Source organism: Pseudopodoces humilis, chromosome 2 (genome assembly GCF_049639895.1).
Source record: "Pseudopodoces humilis isolate 2021_Gansu_Grassland_sample_001 chromosome 2, ASM4963989v1, whole genome shotgun sequence".
NCBI lineage: Eukaryota > Metazoa > Chordata > Aves > Passeriformes > Paridae > Pseudopodoces > Pseudopodoces humilis.
In genome coordinates, this window is record NC_142201.1 from 66,678,745 (window position 1) to 66,701,114 (window position 22,370).

Here is a 22,370-nt window from a genome sequence, read left to right on the forward strand (position 1 = left end):
GAGACAGACTAAAAACACAAAGCCGAGCCATGTCAGCGGCATTTCCTTAGGAAATTAGTCTAAACATAGATTTCACCAAAAAAATCTTACAATAAGTCTTTGTGGACTAGATCTCTTTCATATAAGTTTCTCCAAGTTTTGAATTAAAAATTGACTTATAAAAATAGGTAGAAGAGAATTTCACCCTATAAACGGGAGCTTTCTCCTATTCTTCAAATGAGGCATGAGAGAAAGCCCAAAACTTTCAGGGTCCAAAAGGCCTGAGACCAAGAAGTGGCATTTGTTCAAAAAGCACCTATGGCAATGGGATCTGCTCAGAAACCTGCACTGAATAGACATGGACATCTGACTTGCCAGTTCACAGACCTCTTCTGCAAGGCCATCATTTACATTTCATGTTGTCATATGTGTCCAGCTCTGGCATGACCTGTTGAGTTCAAATCTGCTCACATTGAGTAGGTCTCTTAAATCAGCCCATGTCAGCTCAGGGAGCAGTGCTATTTGCATTGCAGCCGCAGTACCATTGCTTCAGGCTTTCAATAGTCATTTGACAAAATAACTTTAGTGCTTCAAATAGCTTACAGCAATGTCTCTAGCTCTTATCTTCATGCACTGGGTAGAGTTCCACCCAAACAAAGGAGGTTATGTTGAGCAACTGAGTGAGTCATTGTAGGTTCCAAACTGAGCATAGGCTTAGGAACAACATTTGGTTACAACAGATGGGAGGAGCACATGCTAAGAAAGATATAACTATCAGCAGCTGAAAACATAGCAAGGCCAGAGGCAAATGGTATGTACATATGGCTTCTGTATGAGTACATACACAGTATTTCTTCCACACTCAGTAATTAAAAAAAAAAAAAATTAAAACATTGCCTGGTGGGAAATTTAGGTTTCTCATGTTAAAAAGTGGTATATAATTTCACTTGATGGTAAAATGAGAATATCAGATAGCATTTGTCTCCACTTTCCCTATAATAGGGATAAAATATTCTTAGGGCATAAATAGCAATGGACTTTAGTCATAACTGAATAGTTGCTTCATTATGTTACTGTACTGCAGCAGGGAAGTTTTCTTGACTATGAGGAAAGCCAACACCTAGGGCTGACTAGGAATGCCTGATATTCCCAGAAAACAGGTCACCAAGTGCCACTGGTGGTACTCCTGCATATATGAGAAACAGTCTGGTGCTGCAAAAAAAAAATCAGAATTTTCATTGTGTGTGCTTGTCAAATGCTTGGGATGTGGCTACCATAGCAAATACCCCATATGTGGATCAGATATCCTGGTCAGAGGCTGAAGCAAGCTGGGGCTTCTTTCCCACTGGGGCCCCATGTCAGGACCGTAGAAGCCCATGCATTAGGTGACACCCCAATATACACTTTACCCTTTGGGCTGCTTACCTGTTTGTCATCTCTACACTTTCTGATTTATTAAATTATTATATAAAACAGTGGAAAATATACAGTAAGACAGCCTTTCGGCATTAAATCCATTTTGTAATAGTTTCATGCCTGGAAATTCATTTAGGATCTGTATCACCGCCCAAGCTGAATCAGGCCAGAGGCATTGGGTGTATTTAGCCAGGCGTGGTGTCTCAGGCACAGGCAGCCCTCCAAACCAGGTGTAAACAGCATCTCTTACCTACCCCTGCAATGAGCAGGTGCTTTCATTCAGTGGCAACAGCTTAATAGGATTGCAAAAGCTGTACGTGCCAGTCATCCCATTGCAGGGTAATTTCTAATGACCTGCCTCTCTGTTGTGTCTCATTTGTGGAAGAAGCCGTCACACAGCTCATCAAAGTGAGTTTAGCTCCATTTGTACTTGCCTGTCAACTGCCTGAGCTCTTGTTTAAGCATCTCGCTTATCACAGCAAGGAGGTACTAAAGGTTATTGTTGTCCTGTCCTTTTTAATTACAGCTGGACAGTACTTTAATAAATGGTGACAGAAGTAAACAAGTTTCAGAATAGAAAATGAAGGATTGCATTATACTGGAGCTGTTACTTAGCATCCCACAAATCAGTCAGCTGGTAGCTATTACTGCTGAGGACCTGCATTAGCAGTAGCCTTGTTTCCAAGGCTTTGAGATATATATATATATATATATATAGTCTTTGCTGCCTTATTAATATTCACAGGATGAGAGAAATATAGCCATGAATATCCATCTAACAACGGACCATTTCGGAAAGACATGAAAGTATTGATTTCTATTTTGCAATGTTCAGTGATGATTAATTTCCCCACACCAATTGCCATAATTAAGTTAAGGCTCTCTCTCCTGAACTTGAACAGATGATCACACGCCACACAGGCAGGGGTTTGTTGTGCAATGAATAAATCTAAATCTTACACCCCAGCTTCCACCTTTTAGTGAAAGAATATATATATATAAAACCAGGATGGACGCAGATGTTTGTGGTGCTGACACACCTAGGAGTCTGAATTATTGAAAACCTGGGTAATTAATATTTTCTGACAGTGTGTGATGACTGAGAACCTTTATGGGGCTTGGTGGCCCCAGGATTCAGATGCTGCTCAGGCCATCCACATGCTGGGGCAGATGCAAGTACTCAGGGGTGCTGAACAGAGCCAGAAGCTGTCACAGCTCCTTCAGAGAGGCTGGGGACAGAACTGAGTATCTCAGACTGTAAATTAAGTACTTTTTCTGGATACTCCATGTCACTCTAGTTTCCCACACTAACCCGGTGAGAAAATCAGGCAGCTCAATGCCATTCTGCACTACTTTTATTTCTTATTTCATTTCTTCATGTCTCTGAAATAGGATTTTCTTCTAACTTGGAGTATTCCTTGGAGCTCAGTGAGAATTGGGAAATATTTTCCTAATACTGAGCAATTACAGAGCCTTTTGGATTGAGGTCCTGCGGAAAATCATGTCATATATGTGTCTGGTTTGAGAACAATTAAAGTGTTTGAATTTACATTTACATGCATGAAATTCACCTTTGGACTGAGATTAAGCCCAGAAAGTATCAGCCCCAAAGGCACTACCTTGACAGAGCTTCTAGGAAATGTAAATGAGGGTTAAGAACTGAATTTGTTGTTCAGCAATTATCTTCAAAGCAGGTAACACTAAACTAATCTTGTGCAGAAAGTGATGAAACTCTCTTGCATGGGAGAGGCAGACTGCAAAATCCTCTGTGAACTGCAGTTGTGCGATATGCCCAGTCTTCAGCAGTGGGAAAATGGGCTGAGAACAGGCAGGACAAGAGTGAGGGACACTGGCTGGAGACTCAGGTTTGTGGAAGTCTTGCAGCCAAAACTACTGAGTGAAGCAACGCCTGGTAGGAAAGGCTGCATGGGCAGGCTGGGGGTGGTTCTTTGCCTTTGGAGTGTGAGGATCTTCTCTGACGCCTTTTCCCCTCCCAGGAAGATTTAATTCAGGTTTGAGCAAGTAATGTCAGTACCCAAACTCATGTTCAGACTCATGTCCAAATCATTCTCAACCACTCTGATGAGCCGTTTGTGTGTAAGATGACAGGCTGGGAGTTCTGCCTTGTACGTTATTAGAAAGGAAGGGCGTGTCCCCTGCTTTCAAGAAGAGAGAGGCTTCCTTCATGCTTTACTCATCACTGAAGATTTATTACATCCAAAGAAGTGCTTTTTCTTCTTAGGCTTCAGCTTTGGAAAACTATAATGGTACATTTTCAAAACCAATTTAGTTCTTGTGGTTCCGTTTAATAGAATAACTCTGTTAAGGGACGTCTCTCTGCAAGAAGTAGTACTAATTTGAAAAAATTGCTAATCTTGCTTAAATTTTATTTCTTTTTTATTATAAGAAAGTGCTAAATATATATAGAAAGGCAGAAATCCCAAATGTAATGGTTATATATCATTTGAATGTCAATAGTATGAGTTAAATGTATACTTGCTTATTAAAGATAATGGAATTGTGCTTCTTGCAAATTAGGTAATAGAAATGTGATTAAGGAGCTATTGCAGTTTTAAAAAGCCTTCTTGCTACAATAAGAAAGAGAAAACAAAATTTTGTGCTTGGTTTAATTTTAATGAGTTAATCAGCAATTAGAAAGTTGAAAACAAGTTGGTACCCAGCTCTGTACCTATCCTAGGAGTACAACTGAGCACTCAGAGCACAACAGACTCATTTTTATCACCAGAGGAAGAAAATTGTAGCCATAAACTGTTTTTTACTAGAGGCAAAATCACGATTTGTTGCTGGATATCAGTGTTTCTGGTCCTGGTCTCAGTGCTGCCCCCTTTCCCAGGCATCTGGCATTCAGTGATTTGTAAGTTTCAATTAAGTCACTATAAAAAATTAGTAGCTTGAGGGCACGGGTTTATTACTGGTATCCAACTCTGTTTTCATTTACAAAATGACATTCTGAAAGCTTCTATTCTGAACATAATCACCTTAGGGTATGCACTGAGCACAGCCCTAGATGATTCAATTATTTCTGAATGTTCTCTCCGCAGAACATAGGGCTTCGCACATTAGCAGCAAGTTTAGTGTTTCGCAGTTGTTCTCTTTGCACTCATCAGGGTTTTCCCAGGAACAGGCTGGAAGTACACAACTTGCTGCTGCTTCTTAAAAACATGTAACAATGCATTATGTCTCTCTTCAAAGCAGCTGACTTTCCCAGATGAGTGTGTTAAAGCTGACAGATATATATATTTGTTTCTTTACAACTGTGCTTTCCCCTTACTGTTTATGAAACTTTTGCACACTCCCCATAAAGTTTAATTATGGAAATGTATAGGACATGTTTTGTCCACAAGAATTGTCAGACAAAATACAGTTTTCACAAAGTTTTCTGGGAAGCTGCTGTAGAGAATCATAATCATTATCAGCATGTGCTGTTTCCAAAACTGTCCCATATTCTGCAGGACAGAAACAGTCCAGACCAAGAGGTGAACCATTAACCTTAGAACTACAGCAAGTCTTCAATTCACAGATCAGAGCTGTCAATAAAATTGAAGAGCTGTGACAGCGAGTTATATAGATGAGAAAAAAATGCTGAAAAGAAGGAACATGTCAAAGCCCACACATCTTTTCTGAAGAGACATCAGGAGTGAACATGTTAACAAGTGCTGAACTTCAATATTTTTGATTCTGTACAGTTTTCCAAAATTCAGGTAATTTCATAGGCGATTTCTGAGTAACAGAACAGCAGCCACTGGCGGAACTGCCATTTATTTGAGGGTTTCCCCAGTCATTAGTGAAAATCAGAAATGTGCATATTACTTAAGTCCCTTCTCATTAGCTGTCCAATGTAATTTTGTGCACTCCTCTCTCCTGACCCCCCAGCTGCTGTGGTTCCATTGCCAGTACTATGCTGGTATCCCATATCTCTGAGTGGGCATTTTTCCCTCCTGTCTAATGTAGGTACACATGCTCAAAGTCAGTTTGAAGTCTTTTATCCCTCTGCTCTGCTACTCCACACTTCAGCCACATCAGATGCCCCAGCTCAGTCCAAACATACACACACCACAATATTGCTGGGCCACTGGTATTTCAGTCTCTCAGGCCTTTTGTGGCTGGGAGATGTGATGGGCTTGAAACTTTTAGTAAAAGCTTGCCAGATTTGACAGTATTCTGGTGAACCAACATGTCTTTCACTATCTCAGCTGGTGAACTGCTGAGGAAGCCAGAGCTGCCAAAGTCCCTTGAGCTGGTACATGGCCAGCTTCCAGATTCCCTATGCCCTATTCAGGATCCTGGAAATCATGGCAAAGGCTTTCATTCTTGTAGCTCAGGGCACTTCTGTTCATATGAGGGTCTTCTGAGTTCAGGGACTCAAGATAAGTGACCTCAAAACACCTCAGAACTGCCGAGCTTGGAGCTCGTGACAGGTGCTGGCTGCTCCTGTGTAGCTGTTGTCAGTGACCTGGGTCTTGATTTCATACCAAAGATTGTGTCGTTGCATCCTTGTCCTTCAGCCGGAAAATCTAGAGGCATTAGCAAAGGCCAGAGCCAAGCACTATTTTTCTGGTATTTCTGAGAGGTGAGTATTTTAGAATTTCATTTTGGAAGAAAATTTAGAAAAATCACCTTTGGTCCTACAGAAAATGCAGCTGAATTTCTGCGTCTCCTGCGTGTGGCAAGTAGTGCAGACACATAACTTTCCCAGCTGCTCAACAACGGCAGAGCAAATGGAAGAACAAGGGAAATCAGTATCTGAGAGCCTCAGGACCAACAAAAGTTTACAGAAGCAGAGACGGCCTTACTGAAGACCAGAAAATCCATCTTCTTTTTTTTTTTTTCTAACTTGAAAATATATTTTTATTTATAAAAGAACACAAATGACATTCTAATTCCAAAAGGATGGATGTTTGCATCCACTTAAGCTTGCAAACAAAACTGTATTACAGCTTAACTTCTATTGCTTCTGTAGTGCATGTGCCATTGCAGAAAAACTGGAATACAAGAGGAAGTCAAGGAATAAAATATCAATTGAGGCTTTGTAAAGGCATTGTTAAAATCTTGCCATCTGTGAAGGGGTGAGGTTTAATATTTCTTCCATCTGCAATTCAATGAACTTGTACCGATGCAAATCTGATTAAACTAAAGGGGTAGTCACTTCCAATTATTTTTATTAATGACCATGGATATAATCACTGTAAACATAGAGTTTCTGACGCTTAATAGAAAGGTTTGACCTTATAAAACTTAAACCCATTTGTTCATTTAGCTTGGCCTCCTGTCTGTCTAATGTGTTGAAAACAGAATTTGGTGTTTGGCTTCAATATCCTTCCCAGAAACTCACCCTATATTGACTAGGAGACAAAAATTTTAAAAAAAAACATGATGCATGAAAATCATATGCTTAACTTCTAATTTGAATTTGTCTGTCCTCGCATTCTTCTTGTGCTTTCTTTCTGGAATGAAGAGATTTTCACTGTCAGATACCACTGCATTCTGATAGAACTGTTTATCAAGTTTGGGTTATTTAGATAGGCAAAATTACTGCTCCTCACTGTGTTATTGCTTTATCCAATACATAAACAATTACTTTAGCTGTTTTTTGAAACCTCTCAATTTTTTAAAAAAGGATGTCAAATCTGTCTCCAACATCCTTGCCTGTTTATTATTTCCCTGACATATCCTTAGGGATCAAATTACACAGCATTTTTTCCACAGCATTACACAGCTAGTTCTTTACCCAGACCATTTTGGAATCAATGACTTCACGATCACATCATCTTTTCAAAGGATGCAGTCACTCACCTGAAGAAGGAATGAGTTTTACGTCCTAAGGGCAGGGGCTCTTTGGCTGGATGGAGGGCAGGCAAGTCCAGGAAAGTTGCTGATTATGGGGAAGAAAATTGATTCTAAGGAAAGCTTTAAAATCCCTTTCTGGCTGTCCTGGGGCAGCATTTTGGATTTTGAGGTTGGCAATTCAGCAGTGTTGAAATGGAGGAGCAGCAAGAGCAGGAAGGAGTAGGCTTTTGGGTGGGAAGTGAGTAGCATGTGCCTCCTATTTTTCGGGATGGTATCCTGTGGGGTTTGTTGCTCACAGTGTGGATTCACAGTGATACTGCCCTGATAGCTTCTATCATATTTTTAGTATGTTTCTAGTAATGCCAGTGAAAAAAAAGGTGCATTTTAGGTGGAAAATCTCTTTCATGTATTCCAGTCAATCAGCCTCTTGAAAATCCATTTAAAGAGCAAATCATGGGCCTCTGAAAAGAGGGGCAGGAAAATCTTAAAAGCACGAAATTCAGTGATTTGGAATAAAGGAAGCTTAAAACAGACAACATCTGTTGTTTTCAATCCCATGGGATTTTCTGCTTTTTTTTTTGTCCAAATCCCAGCCCTTAATGAAGAGCAATGTCAGATTTAGAAAGGAAAAGAAATGATTTATACAAAATTAGAAATGTGTCTGGAAATCTGAAATCCTTGAGTATGTAAGCCAGTATCTGCTCCAGATCTGTCTTTACTAATGGAGAGAGGTCCAAGTATTGTGTCATCACAACAGTTTACAAGTGCTACCATGTATTTAATCAGTCTACAATGGGATAAATATTTGTTGGAGAAAAAGAATTTCAATTTAATTTTTAATGGCCATAGCCGGATGCAGAATTGGACCCAGAGGCTAAGTGGAATTGCTGTGGCATATGCAATAGCATAGGCTGCTTAAAATAGTTCTGGGATCTCACAATTTCAGGGAAATGCAAAATGTTTCAAAGAATAACCAGGATTATTAAGATACTGCTAGAAATAGCTTTTTATAGTCAACAGGTTTTTTAATACTGTATTTCAGCATACTAAATAGATGCATACGTAAACCATCTTCTGTCAAAATAACTTCTGATATAAACTTTGTTTTCCTAAAGTTTTGGAAAACTTCAAAGCAGTTCTGAGACATCCACACAGCACTGGAGATCTTGTGCACCCATTTGCAAAGACTTGTAAACTGCAGGTCGTGCTAATCTTAGGGAGCTTTCACTGTTTGCTGTTCACAGGTACACAGCTGGGCTGCTGAAACTGTGTCCCAGGGAAAAAGATTTTGAAGGATGACTGCACGGCCTTCTCAGAGCTGGTAGAGCCATTGTATTTCCCTCCCTGGACATGTGCATGAGGGACCATGCAACAGAGCTCTTTGCTTCTAGCCTCCCTCTTCCACCCAGTAATTACACTGTTGTTTGCCAAGCCAAATGAAGAGCTGGCAGGGGAAAATGCACGTGGTGCTCAGCAAGTCCTTCCTCTTGCACATATGTACTGTTACATGCCTATAGCAATAATAATTCTAATTTGTCCATGTGCTGCACTGAGGAGTGCTTTCAAGATACACATCTCTCTTAAGCTCCTTCACAGAGCCTTTACAAGCAGCATGAGTATGGAAAGAATTCAACAGCTCTGGAGTGCATCACAGATAGGTTTGTTAAAGCAGTGTGTATGGTGTTCTTTGGAAGTGGACTATGAAGTAATGAAAAAATTTAGTCATGTAACTTTAGCTTTGATTTACATTCTTATTAATGCTGCTACTACATCTCTGATACAGCTGAGTTGAAGTGATACAATGGAGGATTAGCTTGATTCCTAGCTTTATTAATGATGTTGATACTGTTATTTTATTAAGGTTATTACTATTTTTGCTTATCTTGGACTGCTCTGAGAGGTTTTCTATGCAAGCAAAAAGACGGGGCATGAACTCTGTGGTAAATCCACTGACTCAGTTTAATATTGACAGCTTTATCTGGACTTAAGCCACTGTATATAGGATCCAAATCTGAGCTGACTTCTGACTGTGAGCACGTAGGAATTTTTTTGTGTTTTTGTTTTTGGTGGGTTTTTTTGTGGTTTTTGTTTTTTTGTGTGTGTGTGAATTTGGTAGTGTTTCAATGTTTGCAGTAGTCTTTTAAGTCTAGATGGTTTAAGGTTCATTCACTGTGTGAGTTGGCCATCTGGTCTCGGTAATTGCAAATTCACTTCCAGAATTAACGAACTGTTCCTGTGTTCTTGCATTTCTCTGAAATGCCTCTGGGCAACTGTTCTTTCCTCACATGGAAAAGTCACAGCAGCTGTGGGATTCACGAGGACCTCAGTGCTTGTCTCTTGCTACACTTCTGGCAGCAAACTGCAAAGTGCAAATAAGTTTTCTAACTGCCTAATAACTGCAAAGCCATTAAGTGTAAATTCTGTGACACCTGAAAAAAAACCCCAACAAACCACTTGCTTTAGAAGACCCCTAATGGGATTAGAGACTGTATGAACACCTGGGGCCGCTCTCAGGGCCGCCTACCTGGAACACGTTAGAGATAAGGACCCAGCTTTTCTTTGAGCGTTGGCCAGAGGGGCTGAAAACTGCCCAGTGGAGCTGGGGATGGGGTGTGTGTGAGGTGTGGGATGTGCTTCCACATTTCCAAGCACCCCCTCCCTACTAGTTGCCTTCATAAAGTGGAAGAACACTCATGCCACTTCCCACATTTTACTTTTGCTAACAAACCACTTCTGTTTTCTTAACAAAAAAAAAAAAAAAGTTTTCTTTGTGAATGCAGGCAGCTATGTCTTAATTTATTTACCCTCCTTTGATAAAGGACCAGTCCCAGCAAGAGCCCCAGACAGTGCTTTGCACACTGCTCCCAGCACCTCCCCTGGCTGGTGTGCAGGGTGTGCTGCACCTTTCCCAAAGTGTGTGTTGGTCTCCTCCTGCTCTGGAGCTGCTGTCACAGCATGAGCACCCCTGTCGCATCCCTGTCTGCTGCATCGGGACAAACCAAGTGCCACAGGCCAAGGATCCCCATCACGCCCTGCTGGGAGGGCTGTCAGCCTCATCCCACCCGGCCAAGGGGCATCAACCCAGTCTCCTGCACTGAGGTACTTACCAACAGCTTCCACTAAATATCCTTATGAAATGCAAAAGCCAAAATCCTCTTCTTCCACACTGAACTGCCCAAGTCGTACACTTGAACACAAATTACCTGATCACCAGTTTCCTGTAAAATGGCCATCGAGGACACAAGTGGCACACTCGCATTTTGCATCATACCTTAATGCTTTTGAGATGTCTGATCACCAACCACAAGGTACTTAAACCCACATTCCCCAGTCTTAATCGAATGTTTCACCACAAGGTTGCCAAGTACTTGAGAGGAATACAAGACAAATAAATATACATTTTTACTTAGGTCATTGGTTTTTATTGGGCTGCCCTGAAATTTCATTTTAGGAATTGCGTGACATTAATGCTGTTTAATGATCTGTGGCACAAGTGTGGAACATGACAGAGGCTGCAGAAGACACAAAAGTATTTAATTCAGATGGCAGAAAATAAAGGGACTTGAAATGGGACATAATTAATCTAGGTGTATGCATAGCACAATACCAGATGAAATTCAGCATTGCAAAAAGCAGGGCAATCAATAGCTGTGAAGAGTAATCTGATCTACATTGACTCTTGGTAGTTTTCTAGATAAGCTGTCACAAGCTTGCAAGAGGACATTTAGATGTGATTTCCAACCTTAGGCTCTGTAGGGGCCATGTTCTTCTGCCTCCTGTGGAAGTCCATGTTTGATGTATCCCTTAGAGCATAGCTCTGGGCAGGTTTCCTCTCCTGATTTTCATCTGTTTCCCTGTGTCCCTCACAGAGGGGTGGGATAGAATCTCTGAATAACTAGTGAAGCCCCGCTTGGAGTTGAACTGGAGAAACTGAGTATTGCTTCTTTTTGTTATACTACCCCTATGTGTTTGTCAGTGTACTGAGATTTTTTTTTCCCCACAAGCCAGCCTCCACGGTGTTTTTCTGTGCACATGTGTTTGATGCTGCAGTTCTCCAGCAAACGCTGCTCATTAAATCCCCCTCATGCTTGGCATCCTTTCTGTTGACTGCTACAGCTTGTCAGGCTCCAATGAGTGATAATTCAAAAAGCACAATTAATTTTAAAAGCGACCCATTAAATTTGGCTAATTTGGGCTTGTCACAGAGCTTCCCTCCAGCCAGCTTTAGCTTCTCATTTTTACGATCATCCTCCTCATCCATGTCCTCCTCAGGTTTCCAGTCGGTGAGCAGAGCTGGCTACCCACAGCAGGTCCTGCTGCTCCCACTGGCCTGCCAGGACTGCGGTGCCTCGCTGCACCAAGGAAGTGTTAAGATTTTAGTGTCGGAAGGAATTATGTCTCGTTTTTGGTGCTTCCCATTCCTCATCTCCTCTCCGCTGGATTGTGACAGCCGGGGCCGGGGCAGGCATAAGGGCTTCACGGCCTCTAGTGGGCAATGGCCAGAGCTGCAACACTTCCCGGCCACGGAAAACTGGCTTTTTTTGTAAATGGAACTGTTTACCCTGGTTTCCTATGGAAACAAGGCTTGCGCGAACACTCCCTCTGTGTGCGCTGTCTCCACGCCCTCGGCGGCTCCTGATTTCGGGTTGATTTGCCAGAGGTGCGGGGATTTCACAAGCAGTGCCTCCAGCCTTTGTGTCAATAGGCGTGCCTGTGTCGAGGGGGAGCTTTAACAGCGCTGTTTTCTAACAGCCGAGATCATTATTGTACAACTTCACGCAGTACAAGACACCAAAAACAACGGCAGCAGAGAGGGTTTGCGTGTATGGGAAAAGCTGCTTTGAAATCCCTTGTGAGTCACATTTGTACCCATAGAAATCCTGACCCTTAATTTTGGTGGATAATTTGGTTATTGGAGACTTTAAAAACGTGTCTTTTCCGTGACACTGTCAGGTAGTCCTGCTGGGAAGGGAGAAGAGAGACTCCAGGTTGCTGTGACTACCCAGACCATCACAGCACACTGCCTGCTTTCTTGCTTATAAACCTAAACAGTTGCTTGAAAGACCCAAATCTTGTATTTTCTTTCTGTTTTTAGCTTACCTATTTAGACTGGTTTATAACAGCAGTCATTAAATATAGCAAATAAAAATGAAGCTCAGAGATGGATTCTTTATCAGAGTTCAGAGAAGCAGTTTCCATATGTCAGTAGGAACAAAGGATTTAATTTAAAACTTAGACTTTCACTTTACACTTAAAACTTTCCTGCAAAGTGGCTGCACACGTGATACCTTTTATTTTCTTTGTTTTTGCTTGGCTGTATTAAAGATGGGAGAAAAGATACGGTTGGACCGCAGGCTCACTTTGGGTTAATCCAACAAGCAGTCCTTCAAGTGAACAAACGGAAATGTGTTGTCTCCTTTATCATGTCTTGCTCCTTGCAAAATTTTTGTTTGAAAACTTCTATCTCAAGTCACAGGTTGAATGCCTTGATTTACTTAGAGCATATTTTTTAAAATACAATTAAATGGATTTAGATTGAAGTTGTAGGAAGTTGATCAGTAAGTGTCACTGAAGTGGTTAGGATGGGATTTTCATTTTAGATGCACTTAGTTCTCCTGTGGTGGAAATACTTGAAATTACAGAATTACTGGTAATGACTTTTCTGAGTTCATATGACAAATGCCAAGCCTGCAAAGACTGAAAATGACTCACATGGAACCATTCTTCTTTGTCCTTGGATGCAGAGGATCTCAGAGAGGCTTTTTTTATCCTCTCATTTTTCCTAGAAGTGATTTTTGAAAGCAAAACCGCAATGTGGCCTTTTAGTGCTAGGAAGACTTTGTTGCTTTTGCCAAGAGATTTAGAGGACAAGACCAAGTGTGGCATCGTTCACCAAGTGTGGTATGCAGAAATAGGTCTAATTTGGACCATCTTAGGAGGTAGTAGAGTACCATAAGTTAAATGAAATATTGCTGTCTCCAACTCTTCTGAAAAATCCTTTCTTTCTGTTGCCTTGTACTAATACTCTTCATTTCTAAAACCCAGTAGTGGCCTCTACCTTGGCTGCATTGGTTGTAAATGATAGTCTCACATGTCTGGGTACCTTCCCAGCACTGACATACATAATCAAGATCCTTATAACAAATCTCACTTTTCAGGAAATTACTTTGGGCGAATCCATCATCTTCTTTGCCCAAATCTGCATAATGTACTGCCAGTTTTTGTTTTTCTTTAATTTTTTTCCCCCTCTGTAAATCATGCTAAAAGATCTGAAGGATAATGGTAATAGAAATCTGATTAGTGAAGTTTTTTGTGCATGTGTGTGTTGAAAGAAAATGATTTTGTCAATAGCATAACTGACCAAAGAAAAAAGTGTTAAGTTTTTTGGATTTCTGAAAGGTCAGGAAGACAATGTTTCATACCTCAGTCATGCTGAATTTTGCTCAAAAAGAATCTTTGCATGTTTAAAAAATGAATTTTATATAATGAAATAGTCACCAACCAGACTCATTTGCTTTCTCTTCAGTCAGTGTGAGGATGAGAGCAGCATTGCTATCATGGAGAAATCATGCCCATTCCCCTAAGTGCTTATTCAAAATAAACCTCTGATGTCTTGATTACAGCCTGTTAAGCTCCAGAGCAGTTCCTCAGATGAGTGGTCAGCATGTAAGCATTTTCTCCTGCTGATGTTTGAGGCAGGTCTGTGTGTAAAAACTTTATTTTTATTTCGTGGTTAGGGACAATTTTCTCATGTGATAAGAAGTACTGTTCTTAATTTTAACAAATCTCACCCTAAAATCTCTGGGAAATACATGATACTCTGTGAGAGGTGTGAGTGGCGCTGGTTTTGTTGCAGAAGGTTTTATGTAGATGAATGTGTTGTGAAAACCTCATGTTTACAGTGGAAGTGAAGGAGGAGGTGCTGGGACATTTGTGTACTCTCAAGCTCCAGTCTGCAGTTGTAAAGGTAGTAAAAAACTAGTACCAGGAGAGCTGCTTTGTGGAGAATCTGCTTGTCTGTTATCCTAAGTATGGCTGTGAATTTTTGCATGTAAATGTAAGAGCTGCCATAGGGTATTTAAGGCCTAACACCCTTCACTCAATAAATACACTTTCTATGAAGGGGCTTTTGACGCTGGAGATGTTCTGGCCATAATTTTAAAATGTCTGCATTTAGATGCTGTTATTTGTTTCTGACCTGGAAATGTATTTTGGTCAGGCCTTAAGAAAATTAGTATCAGTATCACATCAACTTTGAGATTCCATATATCCTATGGAATTACCTTGACATATTTGACGTAGTCTCAGATGCTGCTTGCTCATAAAGAGATGTTTGGGAAGATAGCAGTCTAGTCAGATAAATTACCTGAAATAGTCACAGACCTGGCATTGAGATATGATGGTGATAAATCTGTACTTAGTGCTGTGACACAGTCATCTGCCTTTACTACTGCTGCTGTGAGAGACAAGAAATTTCACCCTGGGAAGTGACCATTCCTGTTACAGAAACTTCAGCAGTCCCACTAGAGCAGGGTTTGGAAGGAGGCCCTTGAAGTCTTAGGCAGTACAGGATGTGTTCTCGGCCTTTTACTGTTCCCCAAGCCAGTGGTGCTCTAGCACTTGGCTGGGTATTTGTGGAACACTCTGTTTCCATATGTATTAGTGCTCGAAACCATTAAGTGTTCCACAGCTCTTTTACAAGAGGAGTAATTACATCCTGTTGGCAGAAATTACTCCTGCTGTTTAATATGGAAACCATATTCTTTGCTTCCAGCCTTGTGTTGTTACACAGCAAAGAGTGGCTGCATTTTCTGCCCAGGGTGGTGGCACTTTTCTCTGACATGTGCATAGGAGATGATAGCGATGGTGGTGCTGTCCCTCGGGATGACATTTCTGGTTTGTCAGTGAACAAGTTAATTTTAAGTGGTGCAGGCATATAGCTTCAGAAATCCAACTTTTATTCACAGCAACAAAAATATCTTTTCTAGCTGTCATTTCCCTGCACGAGGGATGCTGGGCCAGTCCCTGGGTACATTGGATCTTGAGGCAAATGCTGATGCTGAACTCTCCTATCTTACTCTGTCCTTTTAAAGCCTTTTATGTACAGAGGGAAACTAGCACTGCAGGTGATTATTGTCTACTAATGGTGTTTTTAATTACTGATTTTCAGGACACCAAATTAACTTTCTGCTGAAAACAAGTATTTTTTTTCCTCCCTTGAAGCAAGCCAATGATTCATATTTTAATATAAACTTCTTAAAGTTTTGACTCATGCAGCAATTCCAAGAATTTTTATTTCTGAGCTCTTTGAAGCTTTTAACATACTAATGAAATACTGTGCCTCTGTCACCCACAAAGTGAACCTCATGTTAAACAGGGTTTGCTGTCACTGAAGCATGGCAAGTGCTATTTTCAGGGGGTTTGAGATGCCGTGCCACACGGTGTCCCCTCAGCAGGAGCGCTCAGCCGCACTGTCCCAGGCCCAGCCCACAGGAGCACAGAGGCCACTGGCCAGAGGTGCCACTGCATCGAGCGTGGCACCGCTGGTCCTTGGGATAGGAAAAATATTGGGAAACAGAGCTTGCTGAAGAGCGTTTGGAATCAGGATGGAATTTATCAGCTGATCAGTTTGATCAAACCGAAGGGAATTGTGTAGGGCCGGGCTCTGGGAGCCCCTGCTTTGCCCGTAGATGACCAGCAGATCGACAGTCCTTTGGTCATGTGATGAGTAAAGCACAGAGGCTCTGCTTGGCTTTCATAAGGGAGACTCAAGCTGTAGAGTCCAGAGCTGAAAAACATTTATGTTGGCTATTAAAGGGAACACATGTGACACAGAGATATGCCATGTTGACTCCAGAGATTTTCCAGCAGAAGAAAAACTAAATGAGGATCAAATATAAATGAAGGAGGTTTTTTCTGAAAAGTAAGTTAGGTAATGCATATTTTGATTCTTTGAAGAATGTGTTTGATATTAAAATGCAAAAGTGTATGGCTTTCTCATTAGGTAGAAATTGCACAACTGTCCTGATTTACACAACAGCCACCATACTAAATGAATGACAAATAGTTAAGGATCTGTTTGGAAAATAGCAGTCAGAGGTAAGAGCATCTACTGCATGAAAGCTGCCCAGGAGAAAATCTCCCACTCAACATATTACAGTTTTCTGTTTTAGATAAGAAGTTTCCAATTTGCTTTTTTATTTTGATTTTGCCTCAAAATATCCATTTTGATGCAGAGTTTCAAATAGTAATAACCTAGTATTATTTTTCCTTTCCCCTTTTCTTCTTGATGAAAGTGATGCAGCACTTTATGTTCCCTCATCTCTGTAACGTATCAAATTCCATCTTCTTTGGGAGAAAATATGAGTGTGTTTCTAGGGGAAACCTGAAAACAGGGTTTGTCCATTCCTGGTAACACAAAGCAAAACCTTTGCTTCAAGTTTCCCACCAGAATCTGCCAGGATCAGCAGAGGACATGCAGTAAGAAAGTGGGATGAAAGGAAGGGGTCATGCTCCATGTGCCTTTCCTCTGCAGGCACCTCAGTTTGCAGTTGTACCACGATTATCAGTGGTGTGGTAGCGTGATTAGGGAGCAGCAGCAGGAAATACTAGCAGAAACTGGGAGGCTGGCAGTTGGGAGCAACATAGGAGATCAAAGGCTTGAGTGTGTTTGCAGACCAGAGAATAATTGCAAGTCACTCCCAAAATATGGGCTGGTAGTGCAGCCTGGCCATTGGCTTTGTCTGGCAGTGTATTCCCATGGGAGAGGTGAGTACGTGGCACAGGGGGGCACATCTGCAGTGCTGCACTCAGTTCTTGTTCCCCGTGATCCAGCCCCATTCATCAGGGGATCAGAAAAGCTGTTAGAGGGGAAATGGTTTGTTTTATCTAAGGAGACTGAAGCAGGGCTGTGCTGTAGTCTCCAGGATCCAAAGATCTCCTGGCTGGCCTTGTTGCCTTCAGCTGGATGATGAAAACAAATGAGGCGACCTTGAGCTGGAGAACCCGAGTGTAGCTCAGCAGTGGAGAAGTTTCAGCTGAAAATGGATGTTCAGACTATCAGAGAAGGAAGGCTGCAGAGCAGTGGTGCAGAGGATGTGTAGACAGAGACAAGTGCTTGTCCTCATAGATAAGCATCTTCACCTTGCTCACCTTTCCATCAGTGTCCTCATACCTGTTGTTCCTTCTCAGAGAACTCAAGGCTTTCCCACATCTGTCTCATGCATTCTGTCTTAGTAAAGCAAAATCTGATAGTAAGAAGAAATAATGTGTGCTGCTGTAGGGCTGTGTTCACAATTAGCAAGTAGTGTGGCCCAATAAAAGGTTTGCAGAGAGAAAAAGTCCTGATAAAGCATCATCTCTGCTACCATGTTTTGCTGCCTTATTGAGGATTTGCTCTAGTTTGAGCCTGTGAACTGAACACTCACCAGTGGTAGCAGCATCCCCTTTCATCTCCAAATAACTCAGTGCACTTTCTGGAACTAAAGCACATGGAGGATGATGTAGAATAAATATATTTATTTCCACCTGCAGCAAACTTTTTTTTTTTTTTTTTTTTGCTATTCAGGTGATGGTTCTCAGTCTCAGGACAGAGAAAGAGGAAATCTTGCCCTCTGTACCACAAACATTACTCCAGACATTAAACAAAATGCTCTAGAAAAGTCCTTGGAAGATCTCCATCCATATAGTGCATGTCACACCGTGGTGTTGACTATTTAATCTCTTTGGAAACGTGTGCTAGAGATTCAGATTTCTGTTATTATTCAAGTGGATATGTACTACTAATGGTTCTCATTTATGGATTTTCAAGTACATTTTAAAGGTCAAACAAGTAATTTTAATTGGTTATGTGGGGGTTTTTTGACAGCTGATAAGTACTGAATGTACCACAGCACCTGGAAAGCAGATTTGCTATATTTACATATTTGGATTGGGTGCAGGGATAGCGCTCTGCCCACACTCATTTCACTCTCCATCATCAAATTACTGGCACTGATCAACCAGTGCATCCACAGGAGAGCACTGTCATTGCAGCACTTCAGATCTGAGTCACAGCTTGGATGGGGCCCAGGACCTGTGTCTTATGGCTGCTGGTTTAAAAAGTAGTAGCTGCATCAGAGTGATGTTATCCTTGGCTCAGAACATTCTTGGCTACTTAATCCATACTGCTTTCTCCTGGGCTGCCAGGCTAGTAACCATTTGGAAATTAGTCTGGTGTGGTTGCTCTGAAATTCTTATGTGCAGGTCACTCATGCCATGGTGGTGGCGATCAAGGTGACAACTGTCTGTCCTCACTTACTGTCTGCAGAACTGAAAGCAAAGAAAGTGAGAATATTTTCAACAATATCAGTCATGGACTGGGAGCAAGGCTTGAGCTCGGGTGCTGTGGCATCAACTTCTGTCAGGAGGACTAAAGGGCTGGCTGCAGTGCTTATGGGAGCAGCAGTACCTACAGGGATGAGCAGAAAGGCTGACCCACCCCAGAATGAAACAGAGGCAATCCTTGAGCTTCAGGGAAAAAAGAGAGTCAAATTGGATCTGACAGAAGCCCACAAAGTCATCTGTCACGTGGGAAAACTGAACTTAGGAGAACTGTGGGGCATGTAATGAAGTGATTAGAGAGTCGGAATAAATAGACAGAAGTGCTTTTTTTGGTGTTTTTCCACTGCATTTTTGGAACACGGTAGGGTAGGGTGGACAAGAGTCAAAAAGGGATACAATCCACTTACAGAAGTCTAGTGATGCAGTAGTGGCAGGAGAAGCCCAAGGCCCCCAGCTTGCTGGGAGTTGAGTGGCACACTTGGTGAAGACCAGTTGTTGGCACATGCTGCTCTTGCAACTTCCCCGATCAGAAACCCAAGGAGTTCAGCAGCAGCTCAGCTGCTCTCCAGTGTGGGCAGCACTCAGGGGAACTCATGGGCTACCAGGACACAGGCAGCTGTTAGTAAGGAAGGAGTTGGTTTTAGCCTTGGCAGCACTTTAGCTGGGATGCAGCTCTTATCATAGAAGAGCCCTAGAGAAAACACCAGGATTTCACAGCCCATTCAGACTGTATCCAGATCTGCCCATTCATTTTTCATTTCCACAGCACAGTTTCTTAAGAAGATCTGGAGGGTGGGGGATTAGAACAATTAACAGTTTACAGAAACTAGGCTCTGTTTTTCTGTTTTCATGGGAACAAAGTTTGTAGTGCTGTTTTTATGGTACCACCTTGCTTTTACACTCCACGCTTTGTTAAACATGGTAATGAGCTCAGTGCTGTGTAGTGCACTCAGTGCTGTGCAGAAAATAAAAGTATTTCCTGCCCACACTTCAGAGGAGCTGCTGTGATGGTAAAGTCTCTTTCAAGTTTAGGGCTGCTAGCCTAAACAGTATGTACACTGGGCTGGTCTGTCAGAAAGCTCTGTACTGCGAATGTAAACTTATCTTTGTAAGAATGACAAGCTCCTGGTCAAAGCACAGCACTATATAAAGCAGTTCATCGAGGCAGCGGGTTTTACCATATCCCCCCCTCCCAATGGAACAGAGAGGAGTTTTGTATTACATTAATCAGCATCCAAGCCCTGAAGGTCACAATTATCTGGCCGCTATTTTTCAGTATTAGTGATTTTAGTGCATGATTAACTTTCATGTGTGCATCGTTAAGATGAGGAATTGTTTTTGAAGTTTCAAATAGAGCAGCAGGTCTTAGCTGTAGCATTTGCCATACTTGCTGAGCCACTCTTAAAAGGGATGATTTATAGAAAATCCAGCTGTGAGTTTTCGTTTCTTCAAGAGCAGGAGGCGGGACTAGAAACCAACCTAAAACCAAGCGGAGCATTGATCAGAGTAGAAATGATGTAGAGCACAGCTCCGCAGACAACAGCTAAGCATCGTGGAAGTATTAGCTGGCAGCGATAAGGAGGCGGAAGCAGAGCTCGGTGACAGAGGAGCCATCTGTCAGGAACTGGGAATCCGATTTCAGGAGAGCAGAAAATGAAGTAAAGAAGAAAGTGATTTTGGTTCAGAGTGCAGTGGAGCCCAAGGACATCTGTGGACAGTAAGTTTCTATACTGGAGCAGGGATGTTTAATACAGCAGCTAATACTGTTTGAAAGGGCTTTTCAGTTTTGAAAACAGACATAAGTAGCTCCTGTATTAAATGGCTTTTACTTAAAGTTTTTATTTATTTGTAAGATATAAATAAGCTTATCTGTTTGAGGTGTTTGTTTAAAAACTGGTAAACAAACTTTAAAACTGCTGGTGTCCCTTACTTCAGAGGGTGCATTTTTTTGTTTAATAAGGTCACCTCCTGTCGAGGATAAGGTTTGCTTATAACCTTTCAGAAAAATATCTTAGAAGAAAAGGCTGTTTTGGCCCCAGCTGCAAGGTGAAGAAGGGTAGGCAAGAATATTTTTTCTGGAAAGGGGAAAGGAGTTCCCACCCAAATAGATCTAAACTAACTGAAACTACAGTGTATAAACACCCCGGGGCTAAATCCTACCCTCAGTTACGCTGTTGTAAGTCAGGTTTAAGTCTACTGTAGTTAATAAAATTGCTCCTGATTTAATTAAGGATAGAATTTGGTTGCACATTTCTTAATAATGAAAAAGCCCCATGGTTCTTTCCAAAGTGCATTTTATGCTAACAGATTATTAAGGACTTGCTTGAAAATATGTTAAAATTAATTGAAAACTCACACTGTGATGCATCTTTTGTCATATACTTGTATCTTCCTTTGAAATTAGCACAAAAGCCAGCATGAGATATTGTAAGCAATCCTATTATTTCTTGTTAGCAGGTTCTCAGATAAGGTTTGCATTGCTCATAATTTCATTCTTGTTTCAGTTCAGTGGCTTGTATTTGGGGTGATATGCTTTAATCCTAAAAAAGGTTTGTGGAGCTCCAGCTGGGAGCGGTAAGATGATATTATCTGTAGCAGAAAAGTGTCAAAGTTCTGTACAAGACCCCAGACTGTCTGATTGGGAGTGAAACTGTTCTAACATAAACTGTACAGAAAAATTACTCTTGTTGCTGTGGTTTTAGTGTACGAGTTAGAAGCAGAAGCATTGGCTGCTGACTGAGGAAAAAAAACCCAAAAAGTAAAACCCACTCACTATTATGGCCCAATATGGATGACAAAACACTGTAGCATGTGTGGGAAAATGGCTGCAGTCCAATGTCTGGAACCATTTATCTTCTGGTAGAGTCTGGAAGATGACTGTTTTATGTATTTTACAGAAATCCCTGCTGATTGATTTCCTTTACTTAGGAGGAGGGGTCACAGTGACTGATGGCAGGGACAGCTGGGGCAAAAAGTGAATTCTTTGCATTATCCTGACATCCTGTTCTGGTTGAGGTTATTGGCACCTTTTGAAGGGACCATGCTGGACATGTCTTGCTGCTGCTGCACACAGCCAGAGGTTTGCTGCTTTTTTCTGGGTCTCAGCAAGCTGAGAGTGGCAAGTTGTGCTTCTGCTAGTGCCAGGCACATTTTGGAAATTATGATTTGCAGAGGTTTGAAGGGGAATGGACGGAAATGGGTACAGGTCTCTGTAACCTGCCAAAAGCTTGGCTGGTGGTGGGTGCTGTTACTGAAGAGGGAGGAAAGACTTTGTTAAAGGTCTGGGGGGAAAGTCTGTTTTCAGTGTGAGAGGCTTGAAGAAGTAGCTTGTCCCTCTTTAGCACATGAAATGTGTATGCTAGGGTGATGATACTTATTTTTCTGACATTTGTTGCTAAAATAGCCACAATTACTGTCAATTTTTTATTTATATAAAGAGCTTGCCAGCACATTAGAAACAACAGAGATATTCTGTACATTAGTGTTATTCATTTATCTTTCTGTTATTTTTATGTGTGCTCTGACGGCCTGTCTGTCAAGGTGTTTGCCTTCAAATCAATTCAGCTCACATCACAGCATGACAGGCACTTGTTATATACCAGGCATTTCTACAAGGCATTTGCTTTCATGTTGCAGGGAATGAGTGCCAAGATTTTCATATGATGAAACAAGAGGGTGGAGGATATGTTTTCTAGTCAGTAAGTACTCTGCTACTGTGCTAACAAAAACAGAAAGGAAAATGGATTTTTCAATGGACAATACTACTTCATTTGGTACCCTTTAGGCTCTTCACAGGGTCCTCTACTAATGATTACAATGCCAAGTCCAGTGCAGGATCACATAAC

The 22,370-nt window shown here is 41.5% G+C and overlaps 1 protein-coding gene across 8 annotated transcripts in view; it reads left to right on the forward strand.

Annotated features, from left to right (window-relative positions):
* The window catches only part of STARD13 (StAR related lipid transfer domain containing 13), a 285,456-nt gene that overhangs the window by 193,427 nt on the left and 69,659 nt on the right, over nucleotides 1-22,370 (forward strand). The window contains exon 1 of one of the 8 annotated variants that reach the window (XM_014249623.2): nucleotides 20,057-20,242. The exons of the other annotated variants lie outside the window; for them this stretch is intronic. The gene's annotated coding sequence lies outside the window, so the exon portion shown is untranslated. Of the gene's footprint in view, nucleotides 1-20,056; nucleotides 20,243-22,370 lie in introns of those variants that run through there. 8 annotated transcript variants of the gene reach the window in all.